At 38.2% G+C, this 23440-nt stretch overlaps 1 pseudogene; it reads left to right on the plus strand.

Annotated features, from left to right (window-relative positions):
• Positions 1–1461: 1461 nt before the first annotated feature.
• LOC101604772 lies at positions 1462–2644 on the plus strand (annotated as a pseudogene).
• Positions 2645–23440: the final 20796 nt, after the last annotated feature.

The following is a 23440-nucleotide window of genomic DNA, read 5'->3' on the forward strand; positions in this document are numbered from 1 at the left end:
CATTCTTAGTCTAGATACTGTTACCCATTCATCACAGGAATGAGCAGTGGGGCTCAGAATGTGCACATAAGATGTCATTAGGATGAAGGGAAACCAATCTTAGACTTACACGAATGTCCATCCCTTTCACTGTGCCATATTAATTTAATTGATGTACATTTTGACACCTAATTGTGTTTCCTCACAGATCTAGGCTTTTATAGAGAGAAGTAACAAACCCCACCCAATGCCAAGCCATGTTTATTCTTTCTTTAAAAATATACACTAGGGCTGGGGAGATGGCTTAACGGTTAAGGTGCTTGCCTGAGAACCCTAGGGACCTATGTTTGAAAGGCCCAAGAATTCAGAAGCTCAGAAATACTATCACGCTCCAAGGGGAGCTTAAGCGGGCTCCCTGCATACCTCAAACTCCAGGCTTTACTCTCTGTTGGAAGCAAGTAAAGAATCCCTCTTCTCATTATATCAGAGCCTGCTCCTAATATAAAACTAGGTAAAAGGGAATGAGATAGCCCTCAAGGATGGGAAATGAGTAATAAAGTAAACCACTTATTTGGTTTCTGTAAATAGCCTACACTATAAGCCTTAATAGCCCACACTGTTAGCCTTAGTAGCTCGCACCATAAGCTGTAACAGCCTGCCTCAGACCACCAAGGTCATAGGAGGCTGATACCATACTCTGCTACCCCCACCTAAGGAATTGCACAAAGGCTGACCTCCAAGGTCATAGGAGACTGGTACCACACTCTGCTACTCCCACCCAAGGACCTGCGCAAATGCTGACCACCAAGGTCATAAACTAATTGGCTTAGAAACTATGGGGTGGCACAAACTGACTGGCTAACACCCTGCGGGGCTCCTAATATTAGAAAATGATTGGCCTAATGCACAGGCTTTGTTAGAAACCCTATAAAAACTGTCCTGTTCCTGCATTCGGGGCTCTGCAGTCCTCTATCTCTGTGAGGTGTACGACTGTGGGCCCCAGCGTGCTTGGAATAAAATCCTCTTGCAGTTTGCATCAAGACCACTTCTTGTGAGTGATTTGGGGTGTTGCCTTATCCGGGCAGAGCGTGGGGGCCCCCTGCGGGGGTTTTTTCCTACATGTTCTATTTTCCAGATCCCACCTTAGCCAGACAAAGTTGAGGCAAGGGCAAGGTCGCACATGCTCACTGGGTGGCACAAGCGTCTGGAGTTTGATTGCAGTGGCTGAGGCCCTGGAACACCATCTCTCTCTCTAATAAAAAATAAAAATAAAAAAATAAATACATGGGAGTGCCACCCACCCCCCAGGCTACTGCCCCTCCCCAGCACGCCCTCTTCCCCCTTCTTTCACAGGCCAGCCTGGCTCACCCTTACCAGCCCACCTTGGCTGGTTTCCTCCCTGCCCAGGCACACTCTGGCCTTAGCTGCATTCTTGGGGGGCGTTCCAGTCCCAGGCTGGCCAAGGACAGGTGGAGAAGCTTCATGGGCCAGCGAGGCAGGGTCTGTGTCAGGGTGGCGGACTTCCTGCAGTCTTGGTCCATGCTGCTGTGGGTGTGCTTCCTAAGTGGTCTGCTGACAAGCAGTAAGGCCGAGCAGCAACATAAGTCAACAGAGATCAACAAACGCCTGTCCCAGAAAAAGACCTAGGGAAATGGCTCTTGAAGAAACTGCTGCTGGGCGCAGGAGACAGTGGTAAGTCCTTCCTGAAACAGATGCGGATCATCCAGGGGCAGGACCTCGACCAGTGTCCCACCATGGACAGCAACTGAACAGTACCACCCCAGATCCTACACCCTCAGTCTCCAACCCCAGACCTTCATCACCTTCCCTGGTAGATGCCCATGAGGAGCTTCATATTACTTGAGGAGATAATGAAAACCATCTTCATGGAGACAAATTGATGGCATTTGATACCCAGGGCTCCACAGCCGCCAACCCAGGGAATGGTGAAAATGCAGGTGTTTTTACATCATCTTCCTGCTTATAAGGGCCGTGTAGGAGGACAGCGACAGAGGAATGCCGAGGACTGGCATCCAGAATTCCATCTGGGTGAATCTGTAAACTATTTCCTGAGTAAACTTGGAGAACCAGGTTACACTCTGTCAGAAGGCATTCTGCTTGCCAGAACACCCACTAAAGGCATCCATGAGTACTGCTTTGAAATTAAAAATGTTCCTTTCAAAATTGTTGATGTAGGTGGTCAGAGGCCAGAGGAGAAACGCTGGTTTGGATGTTTCGACAGGATGGCATCAATATATTTTCTTGTTTCCTCCAGTGAATTTGACCAGGTGCTTATGGAGGATAAGCTAACCAATCGCCTTACAGAACTTTTAAACATTTTTGAAACAATTGTCAATAACCAGGTTTTCAGCAATGTCTCTAAAATTCTTCTTCTTAAACACAACAGACATGCTTGAGGAAAAAGTACAAATTGTGAGCAACAAAGACTACTTCCTAGAATTTGAAGGGGATCCACACTGCCTAAGAGATATCGAAAAGTTACTGGTAAAGTGTTTCCAGAACAAGTGCCAGGACCAGCAGCAGAAGCCTCTGTACCACCACTTCACCCAGCCCTCAACAGGGAGAACATCCACCTCGTGTTCCATGACCTGATGTGATGGACATCATTCTTCATGACAACCTCAAGCAGCTTATGCACCAGTGATGTACAAAAGAATCTTGCATTTAAATACCTTTTTGTGTTTTTGACTGCTTTGCTTAAAAAAAAAAAAAGGCAGTTGGAAAAATCTTAATTCTGTATTTAACGTTTTGGAACCTTAATCCTTCTGTGGCATTTGGTTTGTGGCTTAAAGCTGCCTGTACCTACTGAAATTCAGCCCAATTATCATAGCTTCCATGAAGTGCAGTTTCAACTTCCTAGCCAAGCTCAGAGCTGATGAATTTCAGGCTTTCAATCCATATACTTTTTCAAAGTGAAAGCTTCCCTCCCCTACTGCCAAGTTTCCTTAAAATGGTTAGTATCCTTAAATACCTGTAGGGATGAGGACAGGAATAATCAGCTCAAAAACAAGTGAGAGACTGAATGTGCTTTACAGAGCAAGACATGCCCAGGACAGGCTGTCAGAGAAAGGTTTGACCTCAGGAACAGCAGTCTGTAGAATCTGCCCTTAATGTGTTTGAAATTGTTTAGATGAATAATCAGGGTTTGTTTTCAGCTTAGGTTTCTAAAGGTAGTCTTAGTGTTTTTAAAAGTAACAATTTATTGGGCTGGAGAGATGGCTTAAGTGGTTAAGCACTTGCCTGTGAAGCCTAAGGACCTCGTTCAAGGGGGTTCCGCAGGACCCACATTAGCCAGATGCACAAGGGGGCACGGGCATCTGGAGTTCGTTTCCAGTGGCTGGAGGCCCTACTGTGCCCATTCTCTCCTCTCTCTCGCTCGCTCGCTCTCTTGCTTTTGCTATCCCCTCCTCTTTCTCTGTCACTCTCAAATAAATAAATAAAAAAAAATAAACAATTTTTTTTTTAAAGTAAGGATTCCTAGTCTGAGGGAAGAATTCACAAATGGTACCAGGGAGCAAAAGACAAAATTATATGTAGTATTATGATCAAAAGTAATCAATGAAATACAATTTTCCTTTTTCCTGTTTAAGTATCTGGTAACTTAATGTGCCATATTGAAAACACTTTGCCCCTAGCAGCAACTAGAAGCTGTAAGAACCTTGGTAGCAGAAGTAAATGCTCTTGTTCTAGTAAGCCATGTTCTGTCCTGCCTCTGTCAGTTCAGTGCCTTATTAGAGGAAACTTCATTTTCCTGGATCTTAGCAACTTTAAACAATGACATTTAAGGGTTTCTTTTGTTATTTGGAGCTTCCCAGCCAAGGACAATATTTTCTCTTAAAACTATTCAAGAAGGCATTATTTGAGATTTTTATTCCTCTTTAGTATGTGCTGATATAGCATCATGTACATGTTTATGAGATGCCTGGGGTACATGTTAATGTTTGAAGAATGCTTCTAGAGAGAAGTAATTTCCTTTTTTTTTTGATTCATAAGTAAAGTTGATTATCAATTACCTTTTGTCACCTCTCACTGATTTCCAAATTAAACCATGCCTTGTGATTACAAATTGATTTGTGGTGAGCTGGGGAGTGTCTGGTTTGCAGTACTGAGAATATTGCCTTGTAGGCTCTTTGTAATACTCAGCTGGAGTGGAGAGACAAATGGGCAAGGTTTGGGACAGTTTTTTGTTTTTCCTGACAATTGTGATTAACACTGTTACGTCTCAATTTACTGTATAGCTGACTGTGCTCTCAGGTGGATCACTGGTCCCTGAAAAAGTGGTCAGCTTTGTAACCAATCAGCCTCCCACAATGGTGGCTCTTGTTCCTCCTGGCCATCCTTCCAGTGTGCTAACCAGGGATTTTTAATTGACATACCTGACTTTCCTTGGATTTGAAATTTCACTGACATTACATTTGTAAATTTTAACATCTTCTTGCCTTGGTAATACAACAACATAATGGAGATGCTATTAATATAAATGATGTGCATTTGAATAGTAAACATCTAATGCTTTTTGTCAAAAAATATTCATTTCAAATCATGGGGTTAGCATAACTCAGTGCTGAAGAACATACTGAGCATGCACAGTAACATGTGGCTCATTCTGTGGAGAGTTTTTGGAGACATTTAGCAAATAGGATTTTTTGACTGGCCAGCAAAGGCATATAAAAATTGGACACAGGGTCTATTTAAGTTATACTTGAGTTCTATGGTAAAAACTATAAATATTGCCTGACAAAGGAGTCAAAGTTTCTTCATTTTTGACATCAGCAAGAAATGATAAGAACATCAACTAGATATGGGAACATTTTGGACATTTACAGCATTTTTCTGATGCATGTGATATCTCACAACAAACCCTAAAAGGATCTAATGTACATTCTCTTAAAGGATCTGTAATACATTATCTTAAAGGGCTTAGAATATACTTGGAAGCAGTAAATTACAGATGTGCAATTCATTTAGGGTTGTTTAGACATTCAGTAGAAGTGTGAGCTCAGCTGGAAGGCACTAATCCACATATTTTTCTTTGCTGTACTTGAAAAACATTTGAAGAGTCATACACCTAAACCATGAAAGCCACATCCTTGTGATTTGAAATCAACTATGTGAAGAGGAGGGAAATGAAATTTAATCAGAATTGAAAAGGTGCTCATAATTTTCTACTATGCTGACTTCCCCCAATTTCTAAAAAGTGAGTCAGATTAAAAGTTTTTGGTTAATTTCTAAATCTTTGGTTATGATTTGGAATAAAATATACCTAATTCTGTATTACTTTCTCTTCTTAAATCTGATTATCTTATCACATATTTGAGGAAATATCACATGAATGTCTTGGTTGACCTTGAAGAAATCGATGCTTTCTAGAGCTGCCTTAAGTGAAAGAACACCATAGCTGTAGTTCATTTTTTATAGGAAAGGGCTTTGTTAAGTGTTTTCCTAAGAGCTAACTCAAAGATGCTTTAACACTTAACTCTTTTTAATATCCTGAATTGTCCTTTGTGCCAAATGGTGTATGAAATTGAAGTCTCCATTTCATGTTTACCATGTGAAAAGGGCACTTGGTAGCCAGAGATAGAAGCATAAAGAAGAGCATGTTGCACGTTTTTCTTGTTGTGTTGGTGGATATTTTACACCAAAGAGCCTGGGGAACAGAGGGAAATTCCCATCTCAAAAATTAATGAATTAATTGATTAATTTTGCTTTAAAACACATTCTTTGAATACAAACAAAACAAGAGTATAAGTAAAGGTCTCAAGAGAAGCTAATCATTCAATGGAGAGACTGGACTAACACTCCAAAATTGTCCCCTCATCGCCATAATATCTCTGTCAACACCTGATTGTAAGAAAGACTATGTGCTCTGAGATTTAAAAAAAAAACAAAACAAAACAAAAAAAAAAAACTGAAGCTTGAGGTTAGGGATTGCTTCTGGATTTTCCAGCCACATGTGTGTTTAAAATCCCCAGGCAGTGTGGCAGTCACTGAAAAACTTTTTAAAGATATTGCTCTTCTATTAACTTTAGCATAGAACATGAGCACTACATGACAATTTTATTTTAAGCTCTTCTCCACTTTCACAATGCATGGCCTTAATCCCCCATGGAATGGACTTCATGGGTGCAAGGTTTCTTTGTAGCACACTAGGTATTGGTTGCATGCACAGTAGGGGAAAGCCTTTGGAAAAAATACAGACTCAGTGGAGTGGGATCAGGGAGGAGGGAAATGATGATGCCAATGCCGTTGCACTGTGCTGACCATGTGGATTTATTGAGCTTCATGGAGCTCCTAAGGTCATTGTAACAAGAGCATCTTCAGGTGAAAAGACAACATTTCCTATCACTTTGGGTGGATAGAAATGCATATTGATGCAGCTCTTCTAAACGACTTTTTAAAATTTGTCTAGGGATTAAATCCAGGTCCTCATGCATACTAAACTTTCTCAATGAGCTACATGTTCTGCCCCAAGTGACATTTATTTGTCCTGAAATTCTAAAAATGCAAGCAACCCTTGATTACTAATTTACCAGCACTTTTTAAAGTATGAATATATGAACTAATTAGCTAATTAGCAAGTCAACCGTGCAAGATACTTATGTATAAAACATATCCATATTTAGAGCTTCAATGAGCTCTAAATAACTCCTCAAGCTTCCTACACATGCCTTGCATTGCTTTATGTACTGTGATGTGAAATATATGACAACCTGATTCCATGAGAGCTGACACAAGCTAGCAGCTTTTAGAAATTTCTTTTTCTCCTTTGATGATCATATGCTCCTGCAGACTAAATATCAGCATGTTAATGCTTTTGGCATTGCATTCAATGTCTTTCTCCAAAACTGTCAAGATCAAAGTAGTGACAGAGTTTACGTTTCACCATAGTGTGTCTGTCAAGTGTGACCCAGTTGTTTTGCTTGCTGGCCACTAAATCTGTCAGCTAGTCTCACAGTGTTTTCTGGCCCACATTACCATTCTTTCCTCCACCCTCCATGCCAGAAAAAAAAAAAAAAAAAAAAAAAAAAACAACCCTACAAGGTTTTCAAAAGAAATCATATAAATATTAAATAGATTGAAGGGATGAAGACATTTGATATTATAGAATTTGTAAATCAATTTCTGAGCTATGTGATGTATGGTATAGGAATGAAAAGGCCATGACCATTTCATGGGGAAAGATCATAAACTTGTCACATATTCTACCATGTGCATAAGAAACCACCCTGTTTTGAAAAAGCAATGTTGTCACAGACCTTTACAAAATTGCTAATGCATTTCTAACTTTACTTTTATGATGTTTTTGAATAGCACAGCTCCAAAAGAGACTTACAGTTTTCCCTGACATTGTCAATGTGGTCTCTTACACAGCTAGATGGAAGAAACTTGCTTTCAGGGTACCAGAAGAGACATGTGCTACAATTTGTCACTCATTCTATACCCCTAGAATTTCTAAAAATGGTATTTCCTTGTTTATCAGCATATCCTTTTAAACTCTGGTCTTTGTCTTCCTATCTGATGATTTTTTTTTTTTTTTTTGACATCTGAACACTCCTGTTTATCCAAAAGCCATGTGAAATTTCATTCAGTGAAACAGTAGTGTGGGGGCTCCAGAGCCTCCATGAAAATATAAAATGCAAAGTGTCTAAATATATCAAGAGTGCTGGCTAGGAAAGGTGCTATCTTTTGAATTTTGCCTTATGGACAGAATCCTGTCAGCTTGCAGCAACCCTTCCTGCCTAGACTATTTGTATGTCTATCAGAGTAAGTGTGTGAGAGACTCAAACATCCACATAAGTTGTTTGTCCTGGGCCAATTCCTGGAGCACTCAGAAAATACATTAGAGCATGAGACATTCTGTTACTTGCCATCCCACCTAACAGGATGTGGGCGATATCAAAATGCGAAAATAGATTCAAGAGCAGTTTAACTATAAAAAATATGCAGAATAATGTATTTTAATGGGGGTTTACAAAGAAAATATATTTATATTTAAATGTTTGTGCTCAAACCTTCATGATTAATTAAAAGTTATACTTTTTCAAAATGTCTTAATGTGCATGCATGAATGTTTATATGTGTGAGTGTGAGTACATGTAGATGTCAGACAGCAACTTCAAGTATCAGTTCTTTTCTGTCTCTACCTCCTTTCTTGTTGTAAATGAACTGGGATAACATACTCTATCCTGAACATTTGCCCTTTCTGTTGGTTCTGGGAATCTGAATTCAGGAACTAATGCTTGCTTCACCCATTGATCCATCTCTCCTACTACTTATATTCCTTCTCTATGCTTGTCTTCATAATGTATTCTTTTACAGTTGGTTACAAAAAAATAAAGGATTAGAATTGTTCTCTGTTATTCAGGATAGAAAGTTCCAGGGCTTCACTATTGCATAATTTGCCTTTGTATAAGACTGAAAAAGACCTCTCAGGGTAGACTTAGTACTAAGGGGCAAAAGCTCATAGTTCAGTTCCCAGTGGCCACTTCAACCAGGGACCTTTGCAAGATTCCAGAAAAACTACAGTGACTCTATAGATAGTGTTGAGTAACCACAATAGAATCAAGAAAATAAGCAAGAACTTTCAAAAAAATTAGCAAAATAGTGGATCTATGAAAGAGTTACCTACACACTTGCAACTGGGTAACTTTGACAAGTTAATCAAAACTCCAAGCATCTGGAAATCCTTACTTAAAATGTCAATCTTTATTAAAAACATCTTTCACTCTAAGTTTGTCTTGACTCCACTGAAAATTCTGAAGATGTTCTATATTCCCTAGCATCTCTCATTTAAGAGCCTTAAAATATATAGATGCTTTAAAAATCTAAAATCATTGCTTCCCTGTTGAAGGTGCAAAATTCAAACCCTATCTTTTTAAATTTTTTTTTCTTTTCTTTTTTTATTAGTTTTCTATTCAGCAAATACAGGTAGTTTGGTACCATTATTAGGCTCATCCATGGCCTACCACCCCCCCCATTGGCCCCTCCTTGTTGATGTGTATGGGTTGTGCATTGTGGAGTCAGCCCACAGTTACTGGTATGATAAATTTCTCTGCATATCAAGACCCAACATGTGTCCTGTTGTGACGCCCACACAAGTGTAATAGTGGAACACAGACTTGGTGGGGTATCAATTACTCTTTGTTTGGTTTTCCGAGGTAGGGTCTCACTGTATCCCAGGCTGACCTGGAATTCACTCTGTAGTCTCAGGGTGGCCTCGAACTCACAGAAATTCGCCTACCTCTGCCTTCCGAGTGCTGAGATTGCCAACTACTGTTGATTTGACTAACTGATCCCCTCAGTGGTACGGGAAACATAGCTGGAGCTGGTAAACAAGTCAGAACCATATCCAAACATAAGCCCACTCTCCACTATCAAGCTACCATCAATCATGGGTTACAAGAGGGCCTACACCTATTAAACTCTCTATAAAAAAAAGTAAGGGATAACCTCATTTGTCCTGGTGCTAACTTACTCTCCGTTGGAGAATCTGCTTCTCTTTTTCAGATGATGCAGGTCCTAAGGAGAGCGCCACCCCATCATACCTCAAGAGGGCCCTGGCTGAAACTAAGGAAAATTGGTGAAGCAAACCCTATCTTTTTAATATAAACATATCTTCTTATTTTGTAAAAATATGTGTATATAGATAAGGACATATTTTGTATGTAAACAACACATATTGGTACCATCCTTTCCCTTCTCCATGCCCCTTTTCTGAAGAGACCATCCTCACTGGGGATGCAGATCAACATCATGGGGATTGTGGGTCATACATTGTGGGTGGGGGGAGAGAAGCAATGTCTCTGTGTAAAATGTACCTGTGGCTGTTACAATTTTTCTGCCCCTTATTCTGCAAAATTCCCTCAGCCATGCTGGGATGGGCACTCAGGAGCTTCTGGTAGGTGTTGAGTGTCCTCCATATCTTTCTCCATTACCATTGTGCTGATATCAGAATCACTAAGAAAGCAGCACTCTTGCTCATTTCCCTAATTCGTCTGTAGTTTCAGCTGAGGCCAGGGTGGAGTACACTAGGCCATTTACCTCCTCAGGTCCACCGCCCATCTGGAAAACAGAAGCAGATTCTCAAATAGAGAATAAAGTCAACACTGAAGAAATGGGATAACCATTATTAACTTATAGAGAATTAAAAGGATTTAGACCCTCTTATAGTCTAAGGTTAGTGGAAGCTTGACAATGGAAATCAGAATCATTACCTGAATATGATTCTGGTTTGTTTCCCAATTCCAGAAATGGTTTCCTTCCATTGAGCTGATCTGCTAGCCAATCCAAGAGCAGTTGGTTACACACCATGACTGTGTGATAATATTTCACTTGTGTGAGTGTCACATCAGGTTGTTGCATCTGAGTCACTTAGACTTTCAATTGCTTGGACAGATATTGGCCAGGTTGCCCAAGTAGCTCATGTAGTGCCTTTCTTTTTTTTTTTTTATTTTAAAATTTTTATTAACATTGTCCATGATTATAAAAAAGTATCCCATGGTAATTCCCTCCCTCCTCCCGACACTTTCCCCTTTGAAATTCCATTCTCCATCATATAACCTCCCCCTCTCAATCATTGTACTTACATATATACAATATCAACCTATTAAGTACCCTACTCCCTTCCTGTCTCTTCCTTTTATGTCTCTTTTTTAACTTACTGGGCTCTGCTACTAAGTATTTTCCTTCTCACACAGACCCAATCATCTGTAGCTAGGATCCACATATGAGAGAGAACATGTGGTGCTTGGCTTTCTGGGCCTGTGTTACCTCACTTAGTATAATCCTTTCCAGACTCATCCATCTTTCTGCAAATTTCATAACTTCATTTTTCTTTACCGCTGAGTAGAACTCCATTGTATAAATGTGCACATCTTCATTATCCACTCCAGTTGAGGGACATCTAGGCTGGTTCCATTTCCCAGCTATTATAAATTGAGCAGCAATAAACATGATTGGGCACGTACTTCTAAGGAAATGAGATGAGTCCTTTGGATATATGCCTCGGAGTGCTATAGTTGGGTCATATGGTAGATCAATCTTTAGCTGTTTTAGGAACCTCCACACTGTTTTCCACAATGGCAGGACCAGATTGCATTCGCACGAGCAGTGTAGAAGGGTTCCTGTTTTTCCACATCCCTGCCAACATGTATGATCATTTGTTTTCATGATGGTGGCCAATCTGACAGGAGTGAGATGGAATCTCAATGTAGTTTTAGTCTGCATTTCCCTGATGACTAGTAACGTAGAACATTTTTTTTAGATGCTTATATGCCATTCGTATTTCTTCCTTTGAGAACTATTTAGCTCCATAGCCCATTTTTTGATTGGCTTGTTTGATTCCTTATTATTTAACTTTTTGAGTTCTTTGTATATCCTAGATATTAATCCTCTATGAGATATATAGCTGGCAAAGATTTTTTCCCATTCTGTAGGTTGCCTCTTTGTTTTTTTTTTCATTGTGTCCTTGGCAGTGCAAACTCTTTGTAATTTCATGAGGTCCCAGTGATTAATCTGTGGTTTTATTGCCTGAGCAATTAGAGTTGTATTCAGAAAGTCTTTGCCATGACTAATATGTTGAAGGGTTTCCCCTACTTTTTCCTCTAGCAGTTTCAGAGTTTCAGGTTTGATGTCAAGGTCTTTAATCCATTTGGTCTTAATTCTTCTGCATGGCGAGGGAGAAAAACCAATTTTCATCCTTCTGCAGATATATATCCAGTTTTCCCAACACCATTTGCAGAAGAGGCTGTCTTTTCACCAATAAGTATTTTTGGCATTTGTATCAAATATCAGGAGGCTATAGCTACTTGGGCTTACATCTGGGTCATCTATTCTGTTCTACTGATCTACATGTCTGTTTTTGTGCCAGTACCATGCTGTTTTTGTTACTATGGCTCTGTAGTATAGGTTAAAATCAGGTATGGTGATACCACCAGCCTTATTCTTGTTGGTCAGTATTATTTCAGATATTTGAGGTTTTTTGTGATTCCAAATGAATTTTTGGGTTGTTTTTTCTATTTCCATGAAGAATGTCTTTGGAATTTAGATAGGGATTGCATTAAACATGTAGATTGCTTTAGGTAAGATTGCCATTTTCACAATATTTATTCTTCCAATCCAGGAACAAGGGAAGTTTCTCCACTTTCTAGTGTCTTCTGCAATTTATCGCGTGAGTGTTTTAAAGTTCTCATTGCAGAGATTCTTTACTTCATTAGGTTTATTCCAAGGTACTTTATTTTTTTGGAAGCAATTGTGAATGGAAGTGATTCTCTTATTTCATCCTCTGTGTGTTTGTTGTTAGCATATATGAAGGCTACTGATTTCTGTGTATTTATTTTGTATTCTGCTACATGGCTGTAGGTTTTTATCAGCTCTAACAGTTTGCTAGTAGAGTCTTTAGGGTCCTTTATGTATAGAATCATGTCATCTGCAAGTAAAGATAACTTGATCTCTTCCTTTCCAATTTGTATCACTTTTACGTGTGTCTCTTGCCTTAGTGCTATGGCTAAGACATCCAAAACTATATGAAATAAAATTGGGGACAGTGGACACCCTTGTCTTGTTCCTGATTTTAGTAGAAAAGCTTCCAGTTTTTCTCCATTTAGTAATATGTTGGCTGTAGGCTTGTCATAAACAGCCTTTAATATATTGAGATATGTTCCTTCTATCCCCAGTCTCTGTAAGACTTTTATCATGATGTGATGTTGGATTTTTTCAAATGTTTTCTCTGCATCTAATGAGATGATCATGTGATTTTTGTCCTTCAACCCGTTTATATAATGTATTACATTTATAGATTTGCATATGTTGAACCACCCTTGCATCTCTGGAATAAAGCCTACTTGGTCTGCCAATATTTGTTGAGAATTTTTGCATCTATGTTCATGAGGGAAATTGGTCTGTAATTTTCTTTTTTTGTTCTATCTTTGCCTGGTTTTGGTATCAGGGTGATGCTGGCCTCATAGAAGGAGTTTGGTAGAATTCCTTCTTTTCTATTTCCTGGAAAAGCTTAAGAAGCAATGGTGTTATCTCTTCCTTAAAGGTTTGGTAAAATTCAGCAGTGAATCCATCTGGGCCTGGGCTTTTATTAGTTGGGAGATTATTGATAACTGTTCATATCTCCATGTTTGATATAGGTATATTTAACTGAGTAATCTCATTTTGATTTAATTTAGGAGGTCATATAAATCAAGGAAATCATCCATTTCTTTCAGATTTTCATACTTTGTGGAGTATATGCTTTTATAGTATGTCCTTATGATTTTTTTGAATTTCCCTTGAATCTGTTGTGATGTTACCTTGTTCATCTCTGATTTTATTAATTTGTGTCTCTTCTCTCTTTCTTTTGTTCAGATTTGCTAAGGGTTTATCAATCTTGTTTATCCTTTCAAAGAAACAACTCTGTTTCATTACTTCTTTGGGTTGTTTCTTTTGTTTCTATTTCATTAATTTCTGCCCTAATGTTTATTATTTCTTCCCATCTACTGATTTTTGGTTTGCCTTGTTCTTCTTTTTCCAAGGCTTTAAGGTGAAGCATTAGGTCGTTTACTTGTGACCTTTCTAATTTCTTAATATAGGCACTTAAGGCTATAAATTTACCTCTTAGTACTGCCTTCATTGTGTCCCAGAAATTTTGATATGTTGTGTTCTCATTTCATTTGACTCAAAAATTTTTGGATTTCCTTGGATTTCTTCATTGACCCATTCATCATTTAGTAGTGTATTGTTTAGTTTTCATGATTTTGTGTATCTTTCTTGCTGCTGATTTGTAGTTTAATGCCATTGTGGTCAGATAGAATGCAAGGAATTATTTCAATTTTCCTGAATTTGTTAAGATTTGCTTTGTGTCCTAATATATGGTCTATTTTAGAGAATGTTCCATGGGCTGCTGAAAAGAATGTATATTTTACAGCCTTTGGATGAAATGTCATAGATATATAGGCCCATCCCTTCTATGTCCTCATTTAGTCCAGATGCCTCTCTGTTTATTTTTTCCTGGGATGACCTGTCAATTGACAAGAGGGGTGTTAAAGTCACCCACCACTGCGTTTGGTGTTATCTGTGAACTTAGTTCTAATGCTGTTTGACAAATTTTGGAGCCTCCCATGTTAGGTGCATATATGTTTAGGATTGTAATGTCCTCTTGTTGGAGTGTGCTCTTAATCAATATAAAGTGACCTTCCTTGTCTTTCTTGACGTTGGACTAACATAAACCTTGTCACATATTAGGATAGCAACCCCTGCTTGTTTTCTAGGCCCATTTGCTTGAAACACTGTTTTCCTAAGATAATGTCTATCCTTTGTAGAAAGGTGAGTTTCATGGAGACAACAAACTGTAGGATCCTGTTTTTTTTTTTTTAATTTTTATTTATTTGAGAGTGACAGACACAGAGAGAAAGACAGATAGAGGGAGAGAGAGAGAATGGGCATGCCAGGGCTTCCAGCCTCTGCAAACGAACTCCAGACGCGTGCGCCCCCTTGTGCATCTGGCTAATGTGGGACCTGGGGAACCGAGCCTCGAACCGGGGTCCTTAGGCTTCACAGGCAAGCGCTTAACCGCTAAGCCATCTCTCCAGCCCAGGATCCTGCTTTTTAACCCAGTCTGAAAACCTATGTCTTTGTGTTGGGGCATTGAGGCCATATTATTGAAAGGTGTGTATGTATGTTTGCCATTTTTTTTGTGTGTGTGTGGTTCTGGTTCTACCTGTGCTCTCTTTTGTTAACTAGTATTTGAGTATTGCTTGCTTTTTCTAGGTTCCTTATATGTGTGCTTTTCCTTTTTTTTCAGCATGCATGACTCTCAAATATTTTCTGTAGAGCTGGTTTTATCTTCAAATACTCCTTTAAACCTGGTTTTGTCATGGAATGTCTTTATTTCTCCGTCTATTTGAATGGATAGCTTTGGAGGATAAAGTACCATTGGTTGACTGTTGTTATCTTTCAGAGCTTGGAATATATCACTCCAACCCCTCTGGCTTTTAAATTTTGTGTTGAATAATCTGCTGTAATCCTGATTGGTTTGCCTTTGTAGGTAACTTGGTTTTTCTTTCTAACTGCTTTCAATATTTTTTCTTTGGTGTGTGTGTTTGGAAGTTTGATTATAATATGGTGAGGAGAGGTTCTTTCCAGGTTTCTTTTTCTGGCTGGGGTTCTAAAGGATTCCTGTATCTGCATTGGCACCTCTTTCCCAATTTGGGGGTAATTTTCTTCTATGAATTTGTTGAGGACAGCTACTATGCCTTTGGAGTGGAATTCTTATCCTTCTACTATGCCCTGAATTCTTATCTGTGATCTTTTCATAATGTCCCGAATATCTTGAAATTCCCACTCATACTTTTTGATAAGTTTGTCTTTCTCTTTGTTGGACTATATTAGATCTGCCACCTGGTCTTCTAGCTTAGATATTCTGTCCTCTCCCTCGTCCATCCTACTGGTCAGATTTTCTACACAGTTTTTTATTTCATTAACTGTGTTCTTCATTGCTAGTAATTCTGACTGGTTTTTCTTTATTATTTCTATTTCCTTATTTATGTCTTTTATTGCCCATTTCATGAAATTGGTGTCCTGAATCTTCTTTGATTCCTTTGATTTCCTCTTTAAGTTCCTCTTTGACTCCTTTGATTTGTTCTCTGACTTCTTTGAAAACATTTACAATCATTCTTTTGAACTCTTTCTCAGGCATTTCCTCTAACTCGTTCTCACTGGAGGACATTTCTGATGTAATACTTTTAGGTGGATTTATATCGTCTTGTTTTTTAGTGTTTCTTGTGTTATAATGTATATATTTTTGCATCTTGGATTAAGTTAACGCTTGGATTTTCTAGCTAGCTGGGTATTTTTAGCTGCTTTGGCATGGTACCTATGCCACCATCTTAACCGGAAGTCTCTCGAGGGTTCCACTTTTTAGTCTAATTTCCATGATATAGGATTCTATTGTAACTGTTCAATTTGGGTTCAGTTTTGTTACCCCGCCACCCTTTCCCTTTCCCCAAGCCCTACTTTTCCATGATATAGGATTCTATTGTAACTGTTCAATTTGGGTTCAGTTTTGTTACCCCGCCACCCTTTCCCTTTCCCCAAGCCCTACTTTTCCCATTGTCTAAGCCTTAAGATGCTATTCACCAACTTGGGCTGATCCAGGTTAGAAATTGCAGATGAGTGAGGTCCTGTGAATATTGTCTTTCTGTGATTGTGTGAGTTCACTTAGAATGATTTGTTTCATGTTCAACCACTTTTCTACAAATTTCAATATGTCATTTTTTTCTTACTGCTGAGTAGAATTCCATCATGTAGATATACCACATCTCAGTTATCCATTCATTCAATGATGGGTACCTGGATTGATTCACGTTCTTAGGTATTATGAATTGAGCAGCTATAAACATGGTTAAGCAAATATCTCTGAACTGAGATGTGATGCTTTTAGGGTAAATGCACAGTAAGGGAATAACAGGGTTTGTTGGTAACTCTATATTCAGTCTTTTTAGGAAACTCCATATTGATTTCCACAGGGGTTGTACTAGCTTACATTCCCACCTACAGTGAATGAGTATTCCTATTTCTCCACAGCCTTGCCAACATTTGTTGTCATTTGATATTTTAATGTTTGCTATCCTTTCTGGGTTAGGAGGAATCTCATAGTTGTTTTAATTTGCATTTTCCTAATGGTTAAGGATGTTAAACATTTTCTTAGGTGTGTGTTATGCATTTATAATTCTTTCTCTGAGAACTGCCTATTTAGTTCAATGTCCCACTTTTGTAATGGGTTGTTTGATTATTTTATTGTTTATTTATATTTGTTTGAGTTCTTTGTAGATTCTAGATATTAGGATTCTGTCAGTGATATCACTGGAAAAGATTTTCTCCCATCCAGTGAGTATGCTTATGGTATGCTTGTCTATGTAAAATCTTTTTACCTTCATGAGATCCCATTGATTGAGTTCTTGTTTAATTTCCTTGGCTTCTGGGGATTTTTGTTCAGGAAGACTTTTCTCAGTCCTATATTGGGGAGAATGCCTCTTATTTTTTATTGCAGTAGTTGAGGAGATTTGGGTCTTATATTGAGATCTTTAATCCAGTTGGACTTGATTTTTCTGGATGAAGAAATGAGTGGGTTTAATTTCATTTTTCTATATATGCTCATTAAATTTGTCCAACATAATTTGTTGAAGGTGCTGTCTTTTCTCCAGTCTACATTATTGGCAACTTTGTCAAAAATCAAACAGCTGTAGTTGCTTTCTCTAAAGTCTGGGTCTTCAATTTTGTTTCATTGGTCTATGTGTCTATTAATATTCCAGTACCATACTATTTTTGTCAGTATGGCTTTGTAATATAGATTTAGATCGGATTATGGTGATACCACCAGAGGCGTTTCTTTTGCTGAGGATGTTTCCATATCTGAGGCCTTCTGCAATTCCATATGAATTTTGAGATCATTTTTCCAGTCTCAGTGAAGAATGATGATGGTATTTTTATTGGTATTGTGTTAAACTTGTATATTGCTTTTGGTAGAATTACCATTTTCACAATATTAATTATACCTATACAGGAGCATGGGAGATCTTTCCAGTTTCTCAGGTCTTCCTCTATTTCTTTCTTGAGTGTTTTTATGTTTTCATTATATAGTTCTTTCACATCCTTTGTTAGTGTTATTCCAAGGTATTTAATTTTTTTTTCTTGTTGCTATTGAAAATGGGACAGACACATTGACTTCTTTCTCTGTATTACCTTTGCAAATAAAATATAGTTTTCATATGTGCATTGATTTTGTGTACTACCACTTTGCTGAAGGAATTTATTACCTTCAGAGGTTTTAAGATGGAAACTTTCAGGTCATTTATATATAGGCTCATGTCATCAGCAAATAGAGCTAACTTGATGTCTTCCTTTCCAATTTGAATCTCTTTTATTCTTTTGCCCTGTCTTATTGCTTGGACTAGTACTTCTAGTACTATGTTGAAATGCAGTGCTGAAAGTGGGAGCCCCTGTCTTGTTCCCACTCTCAGTGGGAACTCTTTGAGTTTTTTCCCCATTATTATTTGGGCTTTAGGAGCCTTGTATATAGGCTTTATTGTGTTGCAGTATAAATCCACCACATCTATTCTTTCCAATGTTTTGATCATGAAGTGGTGTTGTATTTTGTCATAGGCCTTCTCTGCATCACTTGAGATGATCTTGTGGTTTTTATGGTTCAGTCTATTTATGGGGTCTATTAAGTTGACCAAGTTCCATATATTAAATCATTCCTGTAAATCTGGTATGAAGCCTACTTGATCAAGGTATATAATGATTTTGATGTGTTGTTGAGTTTGGTTTGTAAGGATTTTGTTCAGAATCTTTGTATCTAAGTTCATAAGGGATATATATATATATATATATATATATATATATATATATATATGGGGCTATAATTTTCTTTCCTTGTTGCTTCTCTCTCTGGTTTTGGTATTGATGTGATGTGTTTTGTATCATGTCCTTCTATTTCTTGAGGTATGATTTCAATTTGAGTTCTGACATTTTTGATGCTTCCTGTAGATCATTCTTGCATTTGATCAAGTCTTAAGCTTAATCAACCGGTTGTTGAGGTCCTTCCATTTCTTGACTTACCTTCAATTTATTCATATCTCTTTGGAGGGTTCTAATGTCCTCTTCATTCAAGTTAAGCCTATTGTCAAAAGCTAAACACTCTAGGAGACAATCCTATTCAGTTTAATTGATATGATTGTTGGTTGTTTGATGCTTTGCTTTAAGTTCAGTGATTTTTTTTTTTTTTTTAATCAGGGTCTCATTGGTTGTTGTGTTTTCATTTGGGGAATGAATTTCTGTTGATTTCTATATGATTGCATTGGAGGCTTCCATCATAGGACTAAACATCCTTGGTGGAGATTGCTCAGTTTTCTGACTTTTGTTGTCTCTTCTGCATTGCTGTCTACCCATTTTAAGGAGATTTTTTATTTTATTGAAGAGGAAGCTAGTTTTTATCCTTTGTCTTATTTACCCTCTGACTCATTCATGTGAACACAGATGTTGGTTCCTAGTGGCCAGCCAGGATTCCATATCAAAAGGCCTGATCCCACAGCTCACACAGGAACCAGGCCTCCCCAAGCAAAGCACAGTGGGACCTACCAGGACCAGAGGACTGGGAGGGGCAAGGAAACAGGGATCTGGCCTACTTTGTGCCATGCCCTCCAGGCACAGACCAATGCAGGCAACCCAGACTGGGGAGGTGGGAGGAGCCCAGATACAGGGGGTCTGGCTTACTCACTCCAGACTGCCTCTCCCCTGCAAGGAACTCAAACCTGGGAGATTGGAGGGGCCCAGAAATGGGTCTTGCCTACTTACTCCAGACCTGCCCACATACCATGTGCACAAGGAACTCCAAAACTCTATTTTCAACCAAAAGAACAGAAAAGACAAATAGACCCTAAGTATCAAAATTCTCAATATATTGAGACAATTCTAGTTTTGTTTAGCTGAAAGAGATTGTGCCAGAATTTATAAGGGTGATTACAAAGATGGTTTATAAGATATATCTATATATATATGTATATACATATACACATATATGATATTTAATTATTAATATTAATAATGATTAGAATAAATGTCATTACAATCTATATAGATCATTGCTATTAATAAGTACATTGATGACTATTTCTTATATAATTCTCCCTAAAAGCCTATGAAGAAGGAAAATCAGAGAGAATGGGGCTGAGGAAAAATCACTTGCCTATTACTACCTGGCACTACCACATTAAACCAAAATTTCTGTTTCTAACTCCTATGTTCTCTGAACAAAATCATAGCAGTGCCCTATATTCTAGGTACTTACGTTATGCTAGTGAATCTCCCAAAATTCCCATTTAAATTTCTTAAATGAACATCAATAAAAGCTACTGGAGCTCACAATCAAAACACACTCCTTATCTCTCTCCAGCCTATAGACATTTTATTCAGGCCTCAAGTTCAAATCAGTGATCAAACAAGGGCATGTGTATCCATCTGTGTGCACTGCACACATATTTCAATGTATTGAGAAATGAAATTGGTAGCAAACTGAGTGACAGGGTGGGAGAATGCATTATTCCACACAAAGAAGCATTATTGAGTGCAACAGTCTTTTGAAGAGGACCATAGATGCATCAATACAATCCAAGTGGACAGACAGGCACAGGTTCACCAGTTCCTTTGAAGATGATCAAATTGATTTAAAGTGCTGTAAACAGCATTATATGAGGGCTTTTCAAAGCTTTCAAAGTGCTAGACATTTTAACCACCAAGCAAAGCAGGAAACATGTCATTAGGGAAACCTACTACTTGATGACAAAATAAAATGTGTGTTTCATCTTTGGACTCGGTTATTCTGACAGCTATTTTGATTTTACTTCTTTTTAAATCCCTTTCCCTATCACATTCAAAATGACTTATAGTAAGGAATGCATAGCATCCTGGCAATGCCTTCAATGACATGGGTAGTACCTATACAGCCGCTCACCTCTGCACATGTTGGAGAGCTACTGCAGTGTCACTCAGACGGGCTGTTGGATGTTCCCATTTTGGAGATGGGCTGTTTGGCAGCAAACAATGAATTAGGTTAATTCTGCTCCTCTAAATCTCCATTCTAGTTAAGTTTATCTGACAGCCATCCAAGTAACTTCAGAATCACCTAATCCTTCTCAGTGTACTTACTTTATCAGTTACATTAAGAGATTGCATTAGATTTCTAAGTAACTTTCAAACACATTATTTTTAATTTCATGATTCTTCCAAAGTCATAATTCTGAAAGGAACACACACTGCCACCAGCACTGTCCAATAAATTTTCCAGCAAGCATGAGACACACTATAGTTACTACACAATGCAGTCAGTGGTCACCAATCACACTTAAAATATAGATAGTTTTTAAAAATCAATTTAGGTTTTTATTTAATCTTAGCTATGTTTTTTCATTTACTTTTTATTTATTTAAATTTTATTTTTAATTGATTTTAATTAATAGGTATATGTTCCTATCACCTGAAACATCACATATGAAACAATACATATGTCTGTTGGACAGAAGCTTAATTTTTTAGACTATAAGGGCCTGCTTCATTATAACTTGGCTACTGTGGTTGTTTGAATGTAAAAATTATCCCATGGTCTCAGGTGTTTGTGGTTGTTTCCTATTTAGTCCTCAGCTTGGAGCATTTGTGAGGTGAAGCCCTACTGGAGGAAGTGGGTCACCAGGGGCAGACTTTGAGGTAGATTGTATCCCTAGGTGTAGGCTCAGGTGCTTGCTGGTGCTGGCTGGAGTCTCTCTGCTGTGGAAGTATGATGAAGTGAGCCAGCTTCTTCCTCCATGATGAAATTTTCCCTGGAATCTATTAGTATAAAAGAATCTTTTCCTTCCAGAAGCTATTTTTTGTCAAGTGTTTTTCCCAGCACTAAGAAGCTAACTACAATAGCTACAGTTCAAAATTTTCTCTAATATAAGCCCTGGCCTAGGTGGGAATGTTCCTACCTTATTTCATCATTTCCAGGGAGACTAACTTTTCTTTTTTAAATTTTGTTTTTTCGAGGTAGAGTCACTCTAGTCCAGGCTGAGCTGGAATTCACTATGTAGTCTCAGGATGGCCTTGAACTCACTGCAATCCTCCTACCTCCACCTCTTGAGTGCTGGGATTAAAGGCATGCACCACCATGCCTGACAAGGCTAATGTTTTATCCCTAAAAATACAATTTCTTGCAATAGTAAGAGTTCTATCCACATAGAGGTATTAAATAATTACCACCAAATTGTGACACTTTTGATAGTGAAAATAGCCTATACTAATATTTATGCCATAAGAAAGAAAATTATAAATAGATGAGGTCTCAGTTTTTGACCTGAACAGTGAGTATTTTCCCATGACACATTCACTGATGCCTAGTCTTCTATATGTGTTCATATGCACAGAGTATATTACCACACAGGTATGTAACATGAGAAGTATTCCTTTAAATTTCAATTCACTGGGAAAGAAAACATTGGCCTTTTCCTCAAAGTACAGGTAATTCCATGCTGTTTAATATATTTGCTAGGCTTAGAAATCTGTAGACTCTAGATTCTGAGATCCTTTTACTCAATATATAATATGCTTCACTTGCACAATAGAGAAATCAAGCTGGATTTGAGCTAAAAACTTCTTGAACTAGCTGGCTTTCATGATGCCTGAAGGTGCTATGTAGGCTTCTGGGGGGGTGGTGGGATTCACCAATAAACTTGTCATTGGTGGGTCCTGTGTGCTACACATCTGACTATACTAGCAATATATGACCACTGGTACAAGTGACATGACTATTACAGGGGTAACCAGCTGCTTTCTGATTAGAATTAAGGATCACTCTACAGGAGTATGTCTGGTTCTGAAAACTTAGTCAAAAGCTTGTGAACTGGGGAGGTGATAGGCCCTAGGAATGAACAATTAGTATTGTTTAGAGCTAATTGAATATGCTGTGCCCAACAAGCTACCCTATGGATATTTATGCTTATGTCCATAGATTGGTACTTCTCTCAGCTTAGTCAGAGAGGCTTCCTTTTTTTTTGGAGGGGTAGTGGGTAGTGACTACTGTGTAGCATCAAAACTCATCAAAGTGGTAAAAATAAGTGACTATTGAGTGCTCAGAACTCAATGAGACATCTATATTGCTCCTTCCAAGGTTCAGGGAACATTGAAGAAGAGGTATCAGAAAGAATACAAGATCCACAGGATGGGGAGGAGTGCTTTGGAACACTGTCTTTCACATATAGCATAATTATTGCATTCATAAGCTTGTAGTACATGTTGTTTATACCAGATTGGACCCATAAACATTCCAGCACAGAGGGTGGAGGGGCTCATGGGGCACCTCAACTTTCCCTGAGAAGTTATTATCAGTTAATGGTTCCTGGGAAAGAGAGAGACATTTTTTCCAGTGGTATGTTCAGTGGTCTATGCCCTAGTTAATAACTACCCTCCCATGTTCATGCAAAAAAAAAATTAGACTCAGTGGGTCATCAAAAAAAGAAAGAAAGAAAGAAAGAAAGAAAGAAAGAAAGAAAGAAAGAAAGAAAGGAAGGAAGGAAGGAAGGAAGGAAGGAAGGAAGGAAGGAAGGAAGGAAGGAAGAAAGAAAACAGTAAAACAACATTGAAGTAGAACTGGGATAAGAAGAAGAAGGGGTTCAGTGGGAGGGCATGGGGAAACAAGAATGGGAGATTAATATGATCAAAATTCATTATATACAAAAGTGCAAAATTATCAATATATTAAAATATAGTACATGTCTGCTAAGAGGTGTCCCATAGCTCTGAATTTTTTTTTAAGAGTTACAGAAAGGTCTGGCAAAACTCACTCATAGGCATGTTCACAGCCAACTCATAAAATCAGAGTTTTGGTTAGTAAATTACTGATTTCTACATAAGTACTGAAGTTTTA

Source organism: Jaculus jaculus, chromosome 9 (genome assembly GCF_020740685.1).
Source record: "Jaculus jaculus isolate mJacJac1 chromosome 9, mJacJac1.mat.Y.cur, whole genome shotgun sequence".
NCBI classification, from domain to species: Eukaryota; Metazoa; Chordata; class Mammalia; order Rodentia; family Dipodidae; genus Jaculus; species Jaculus jaculus.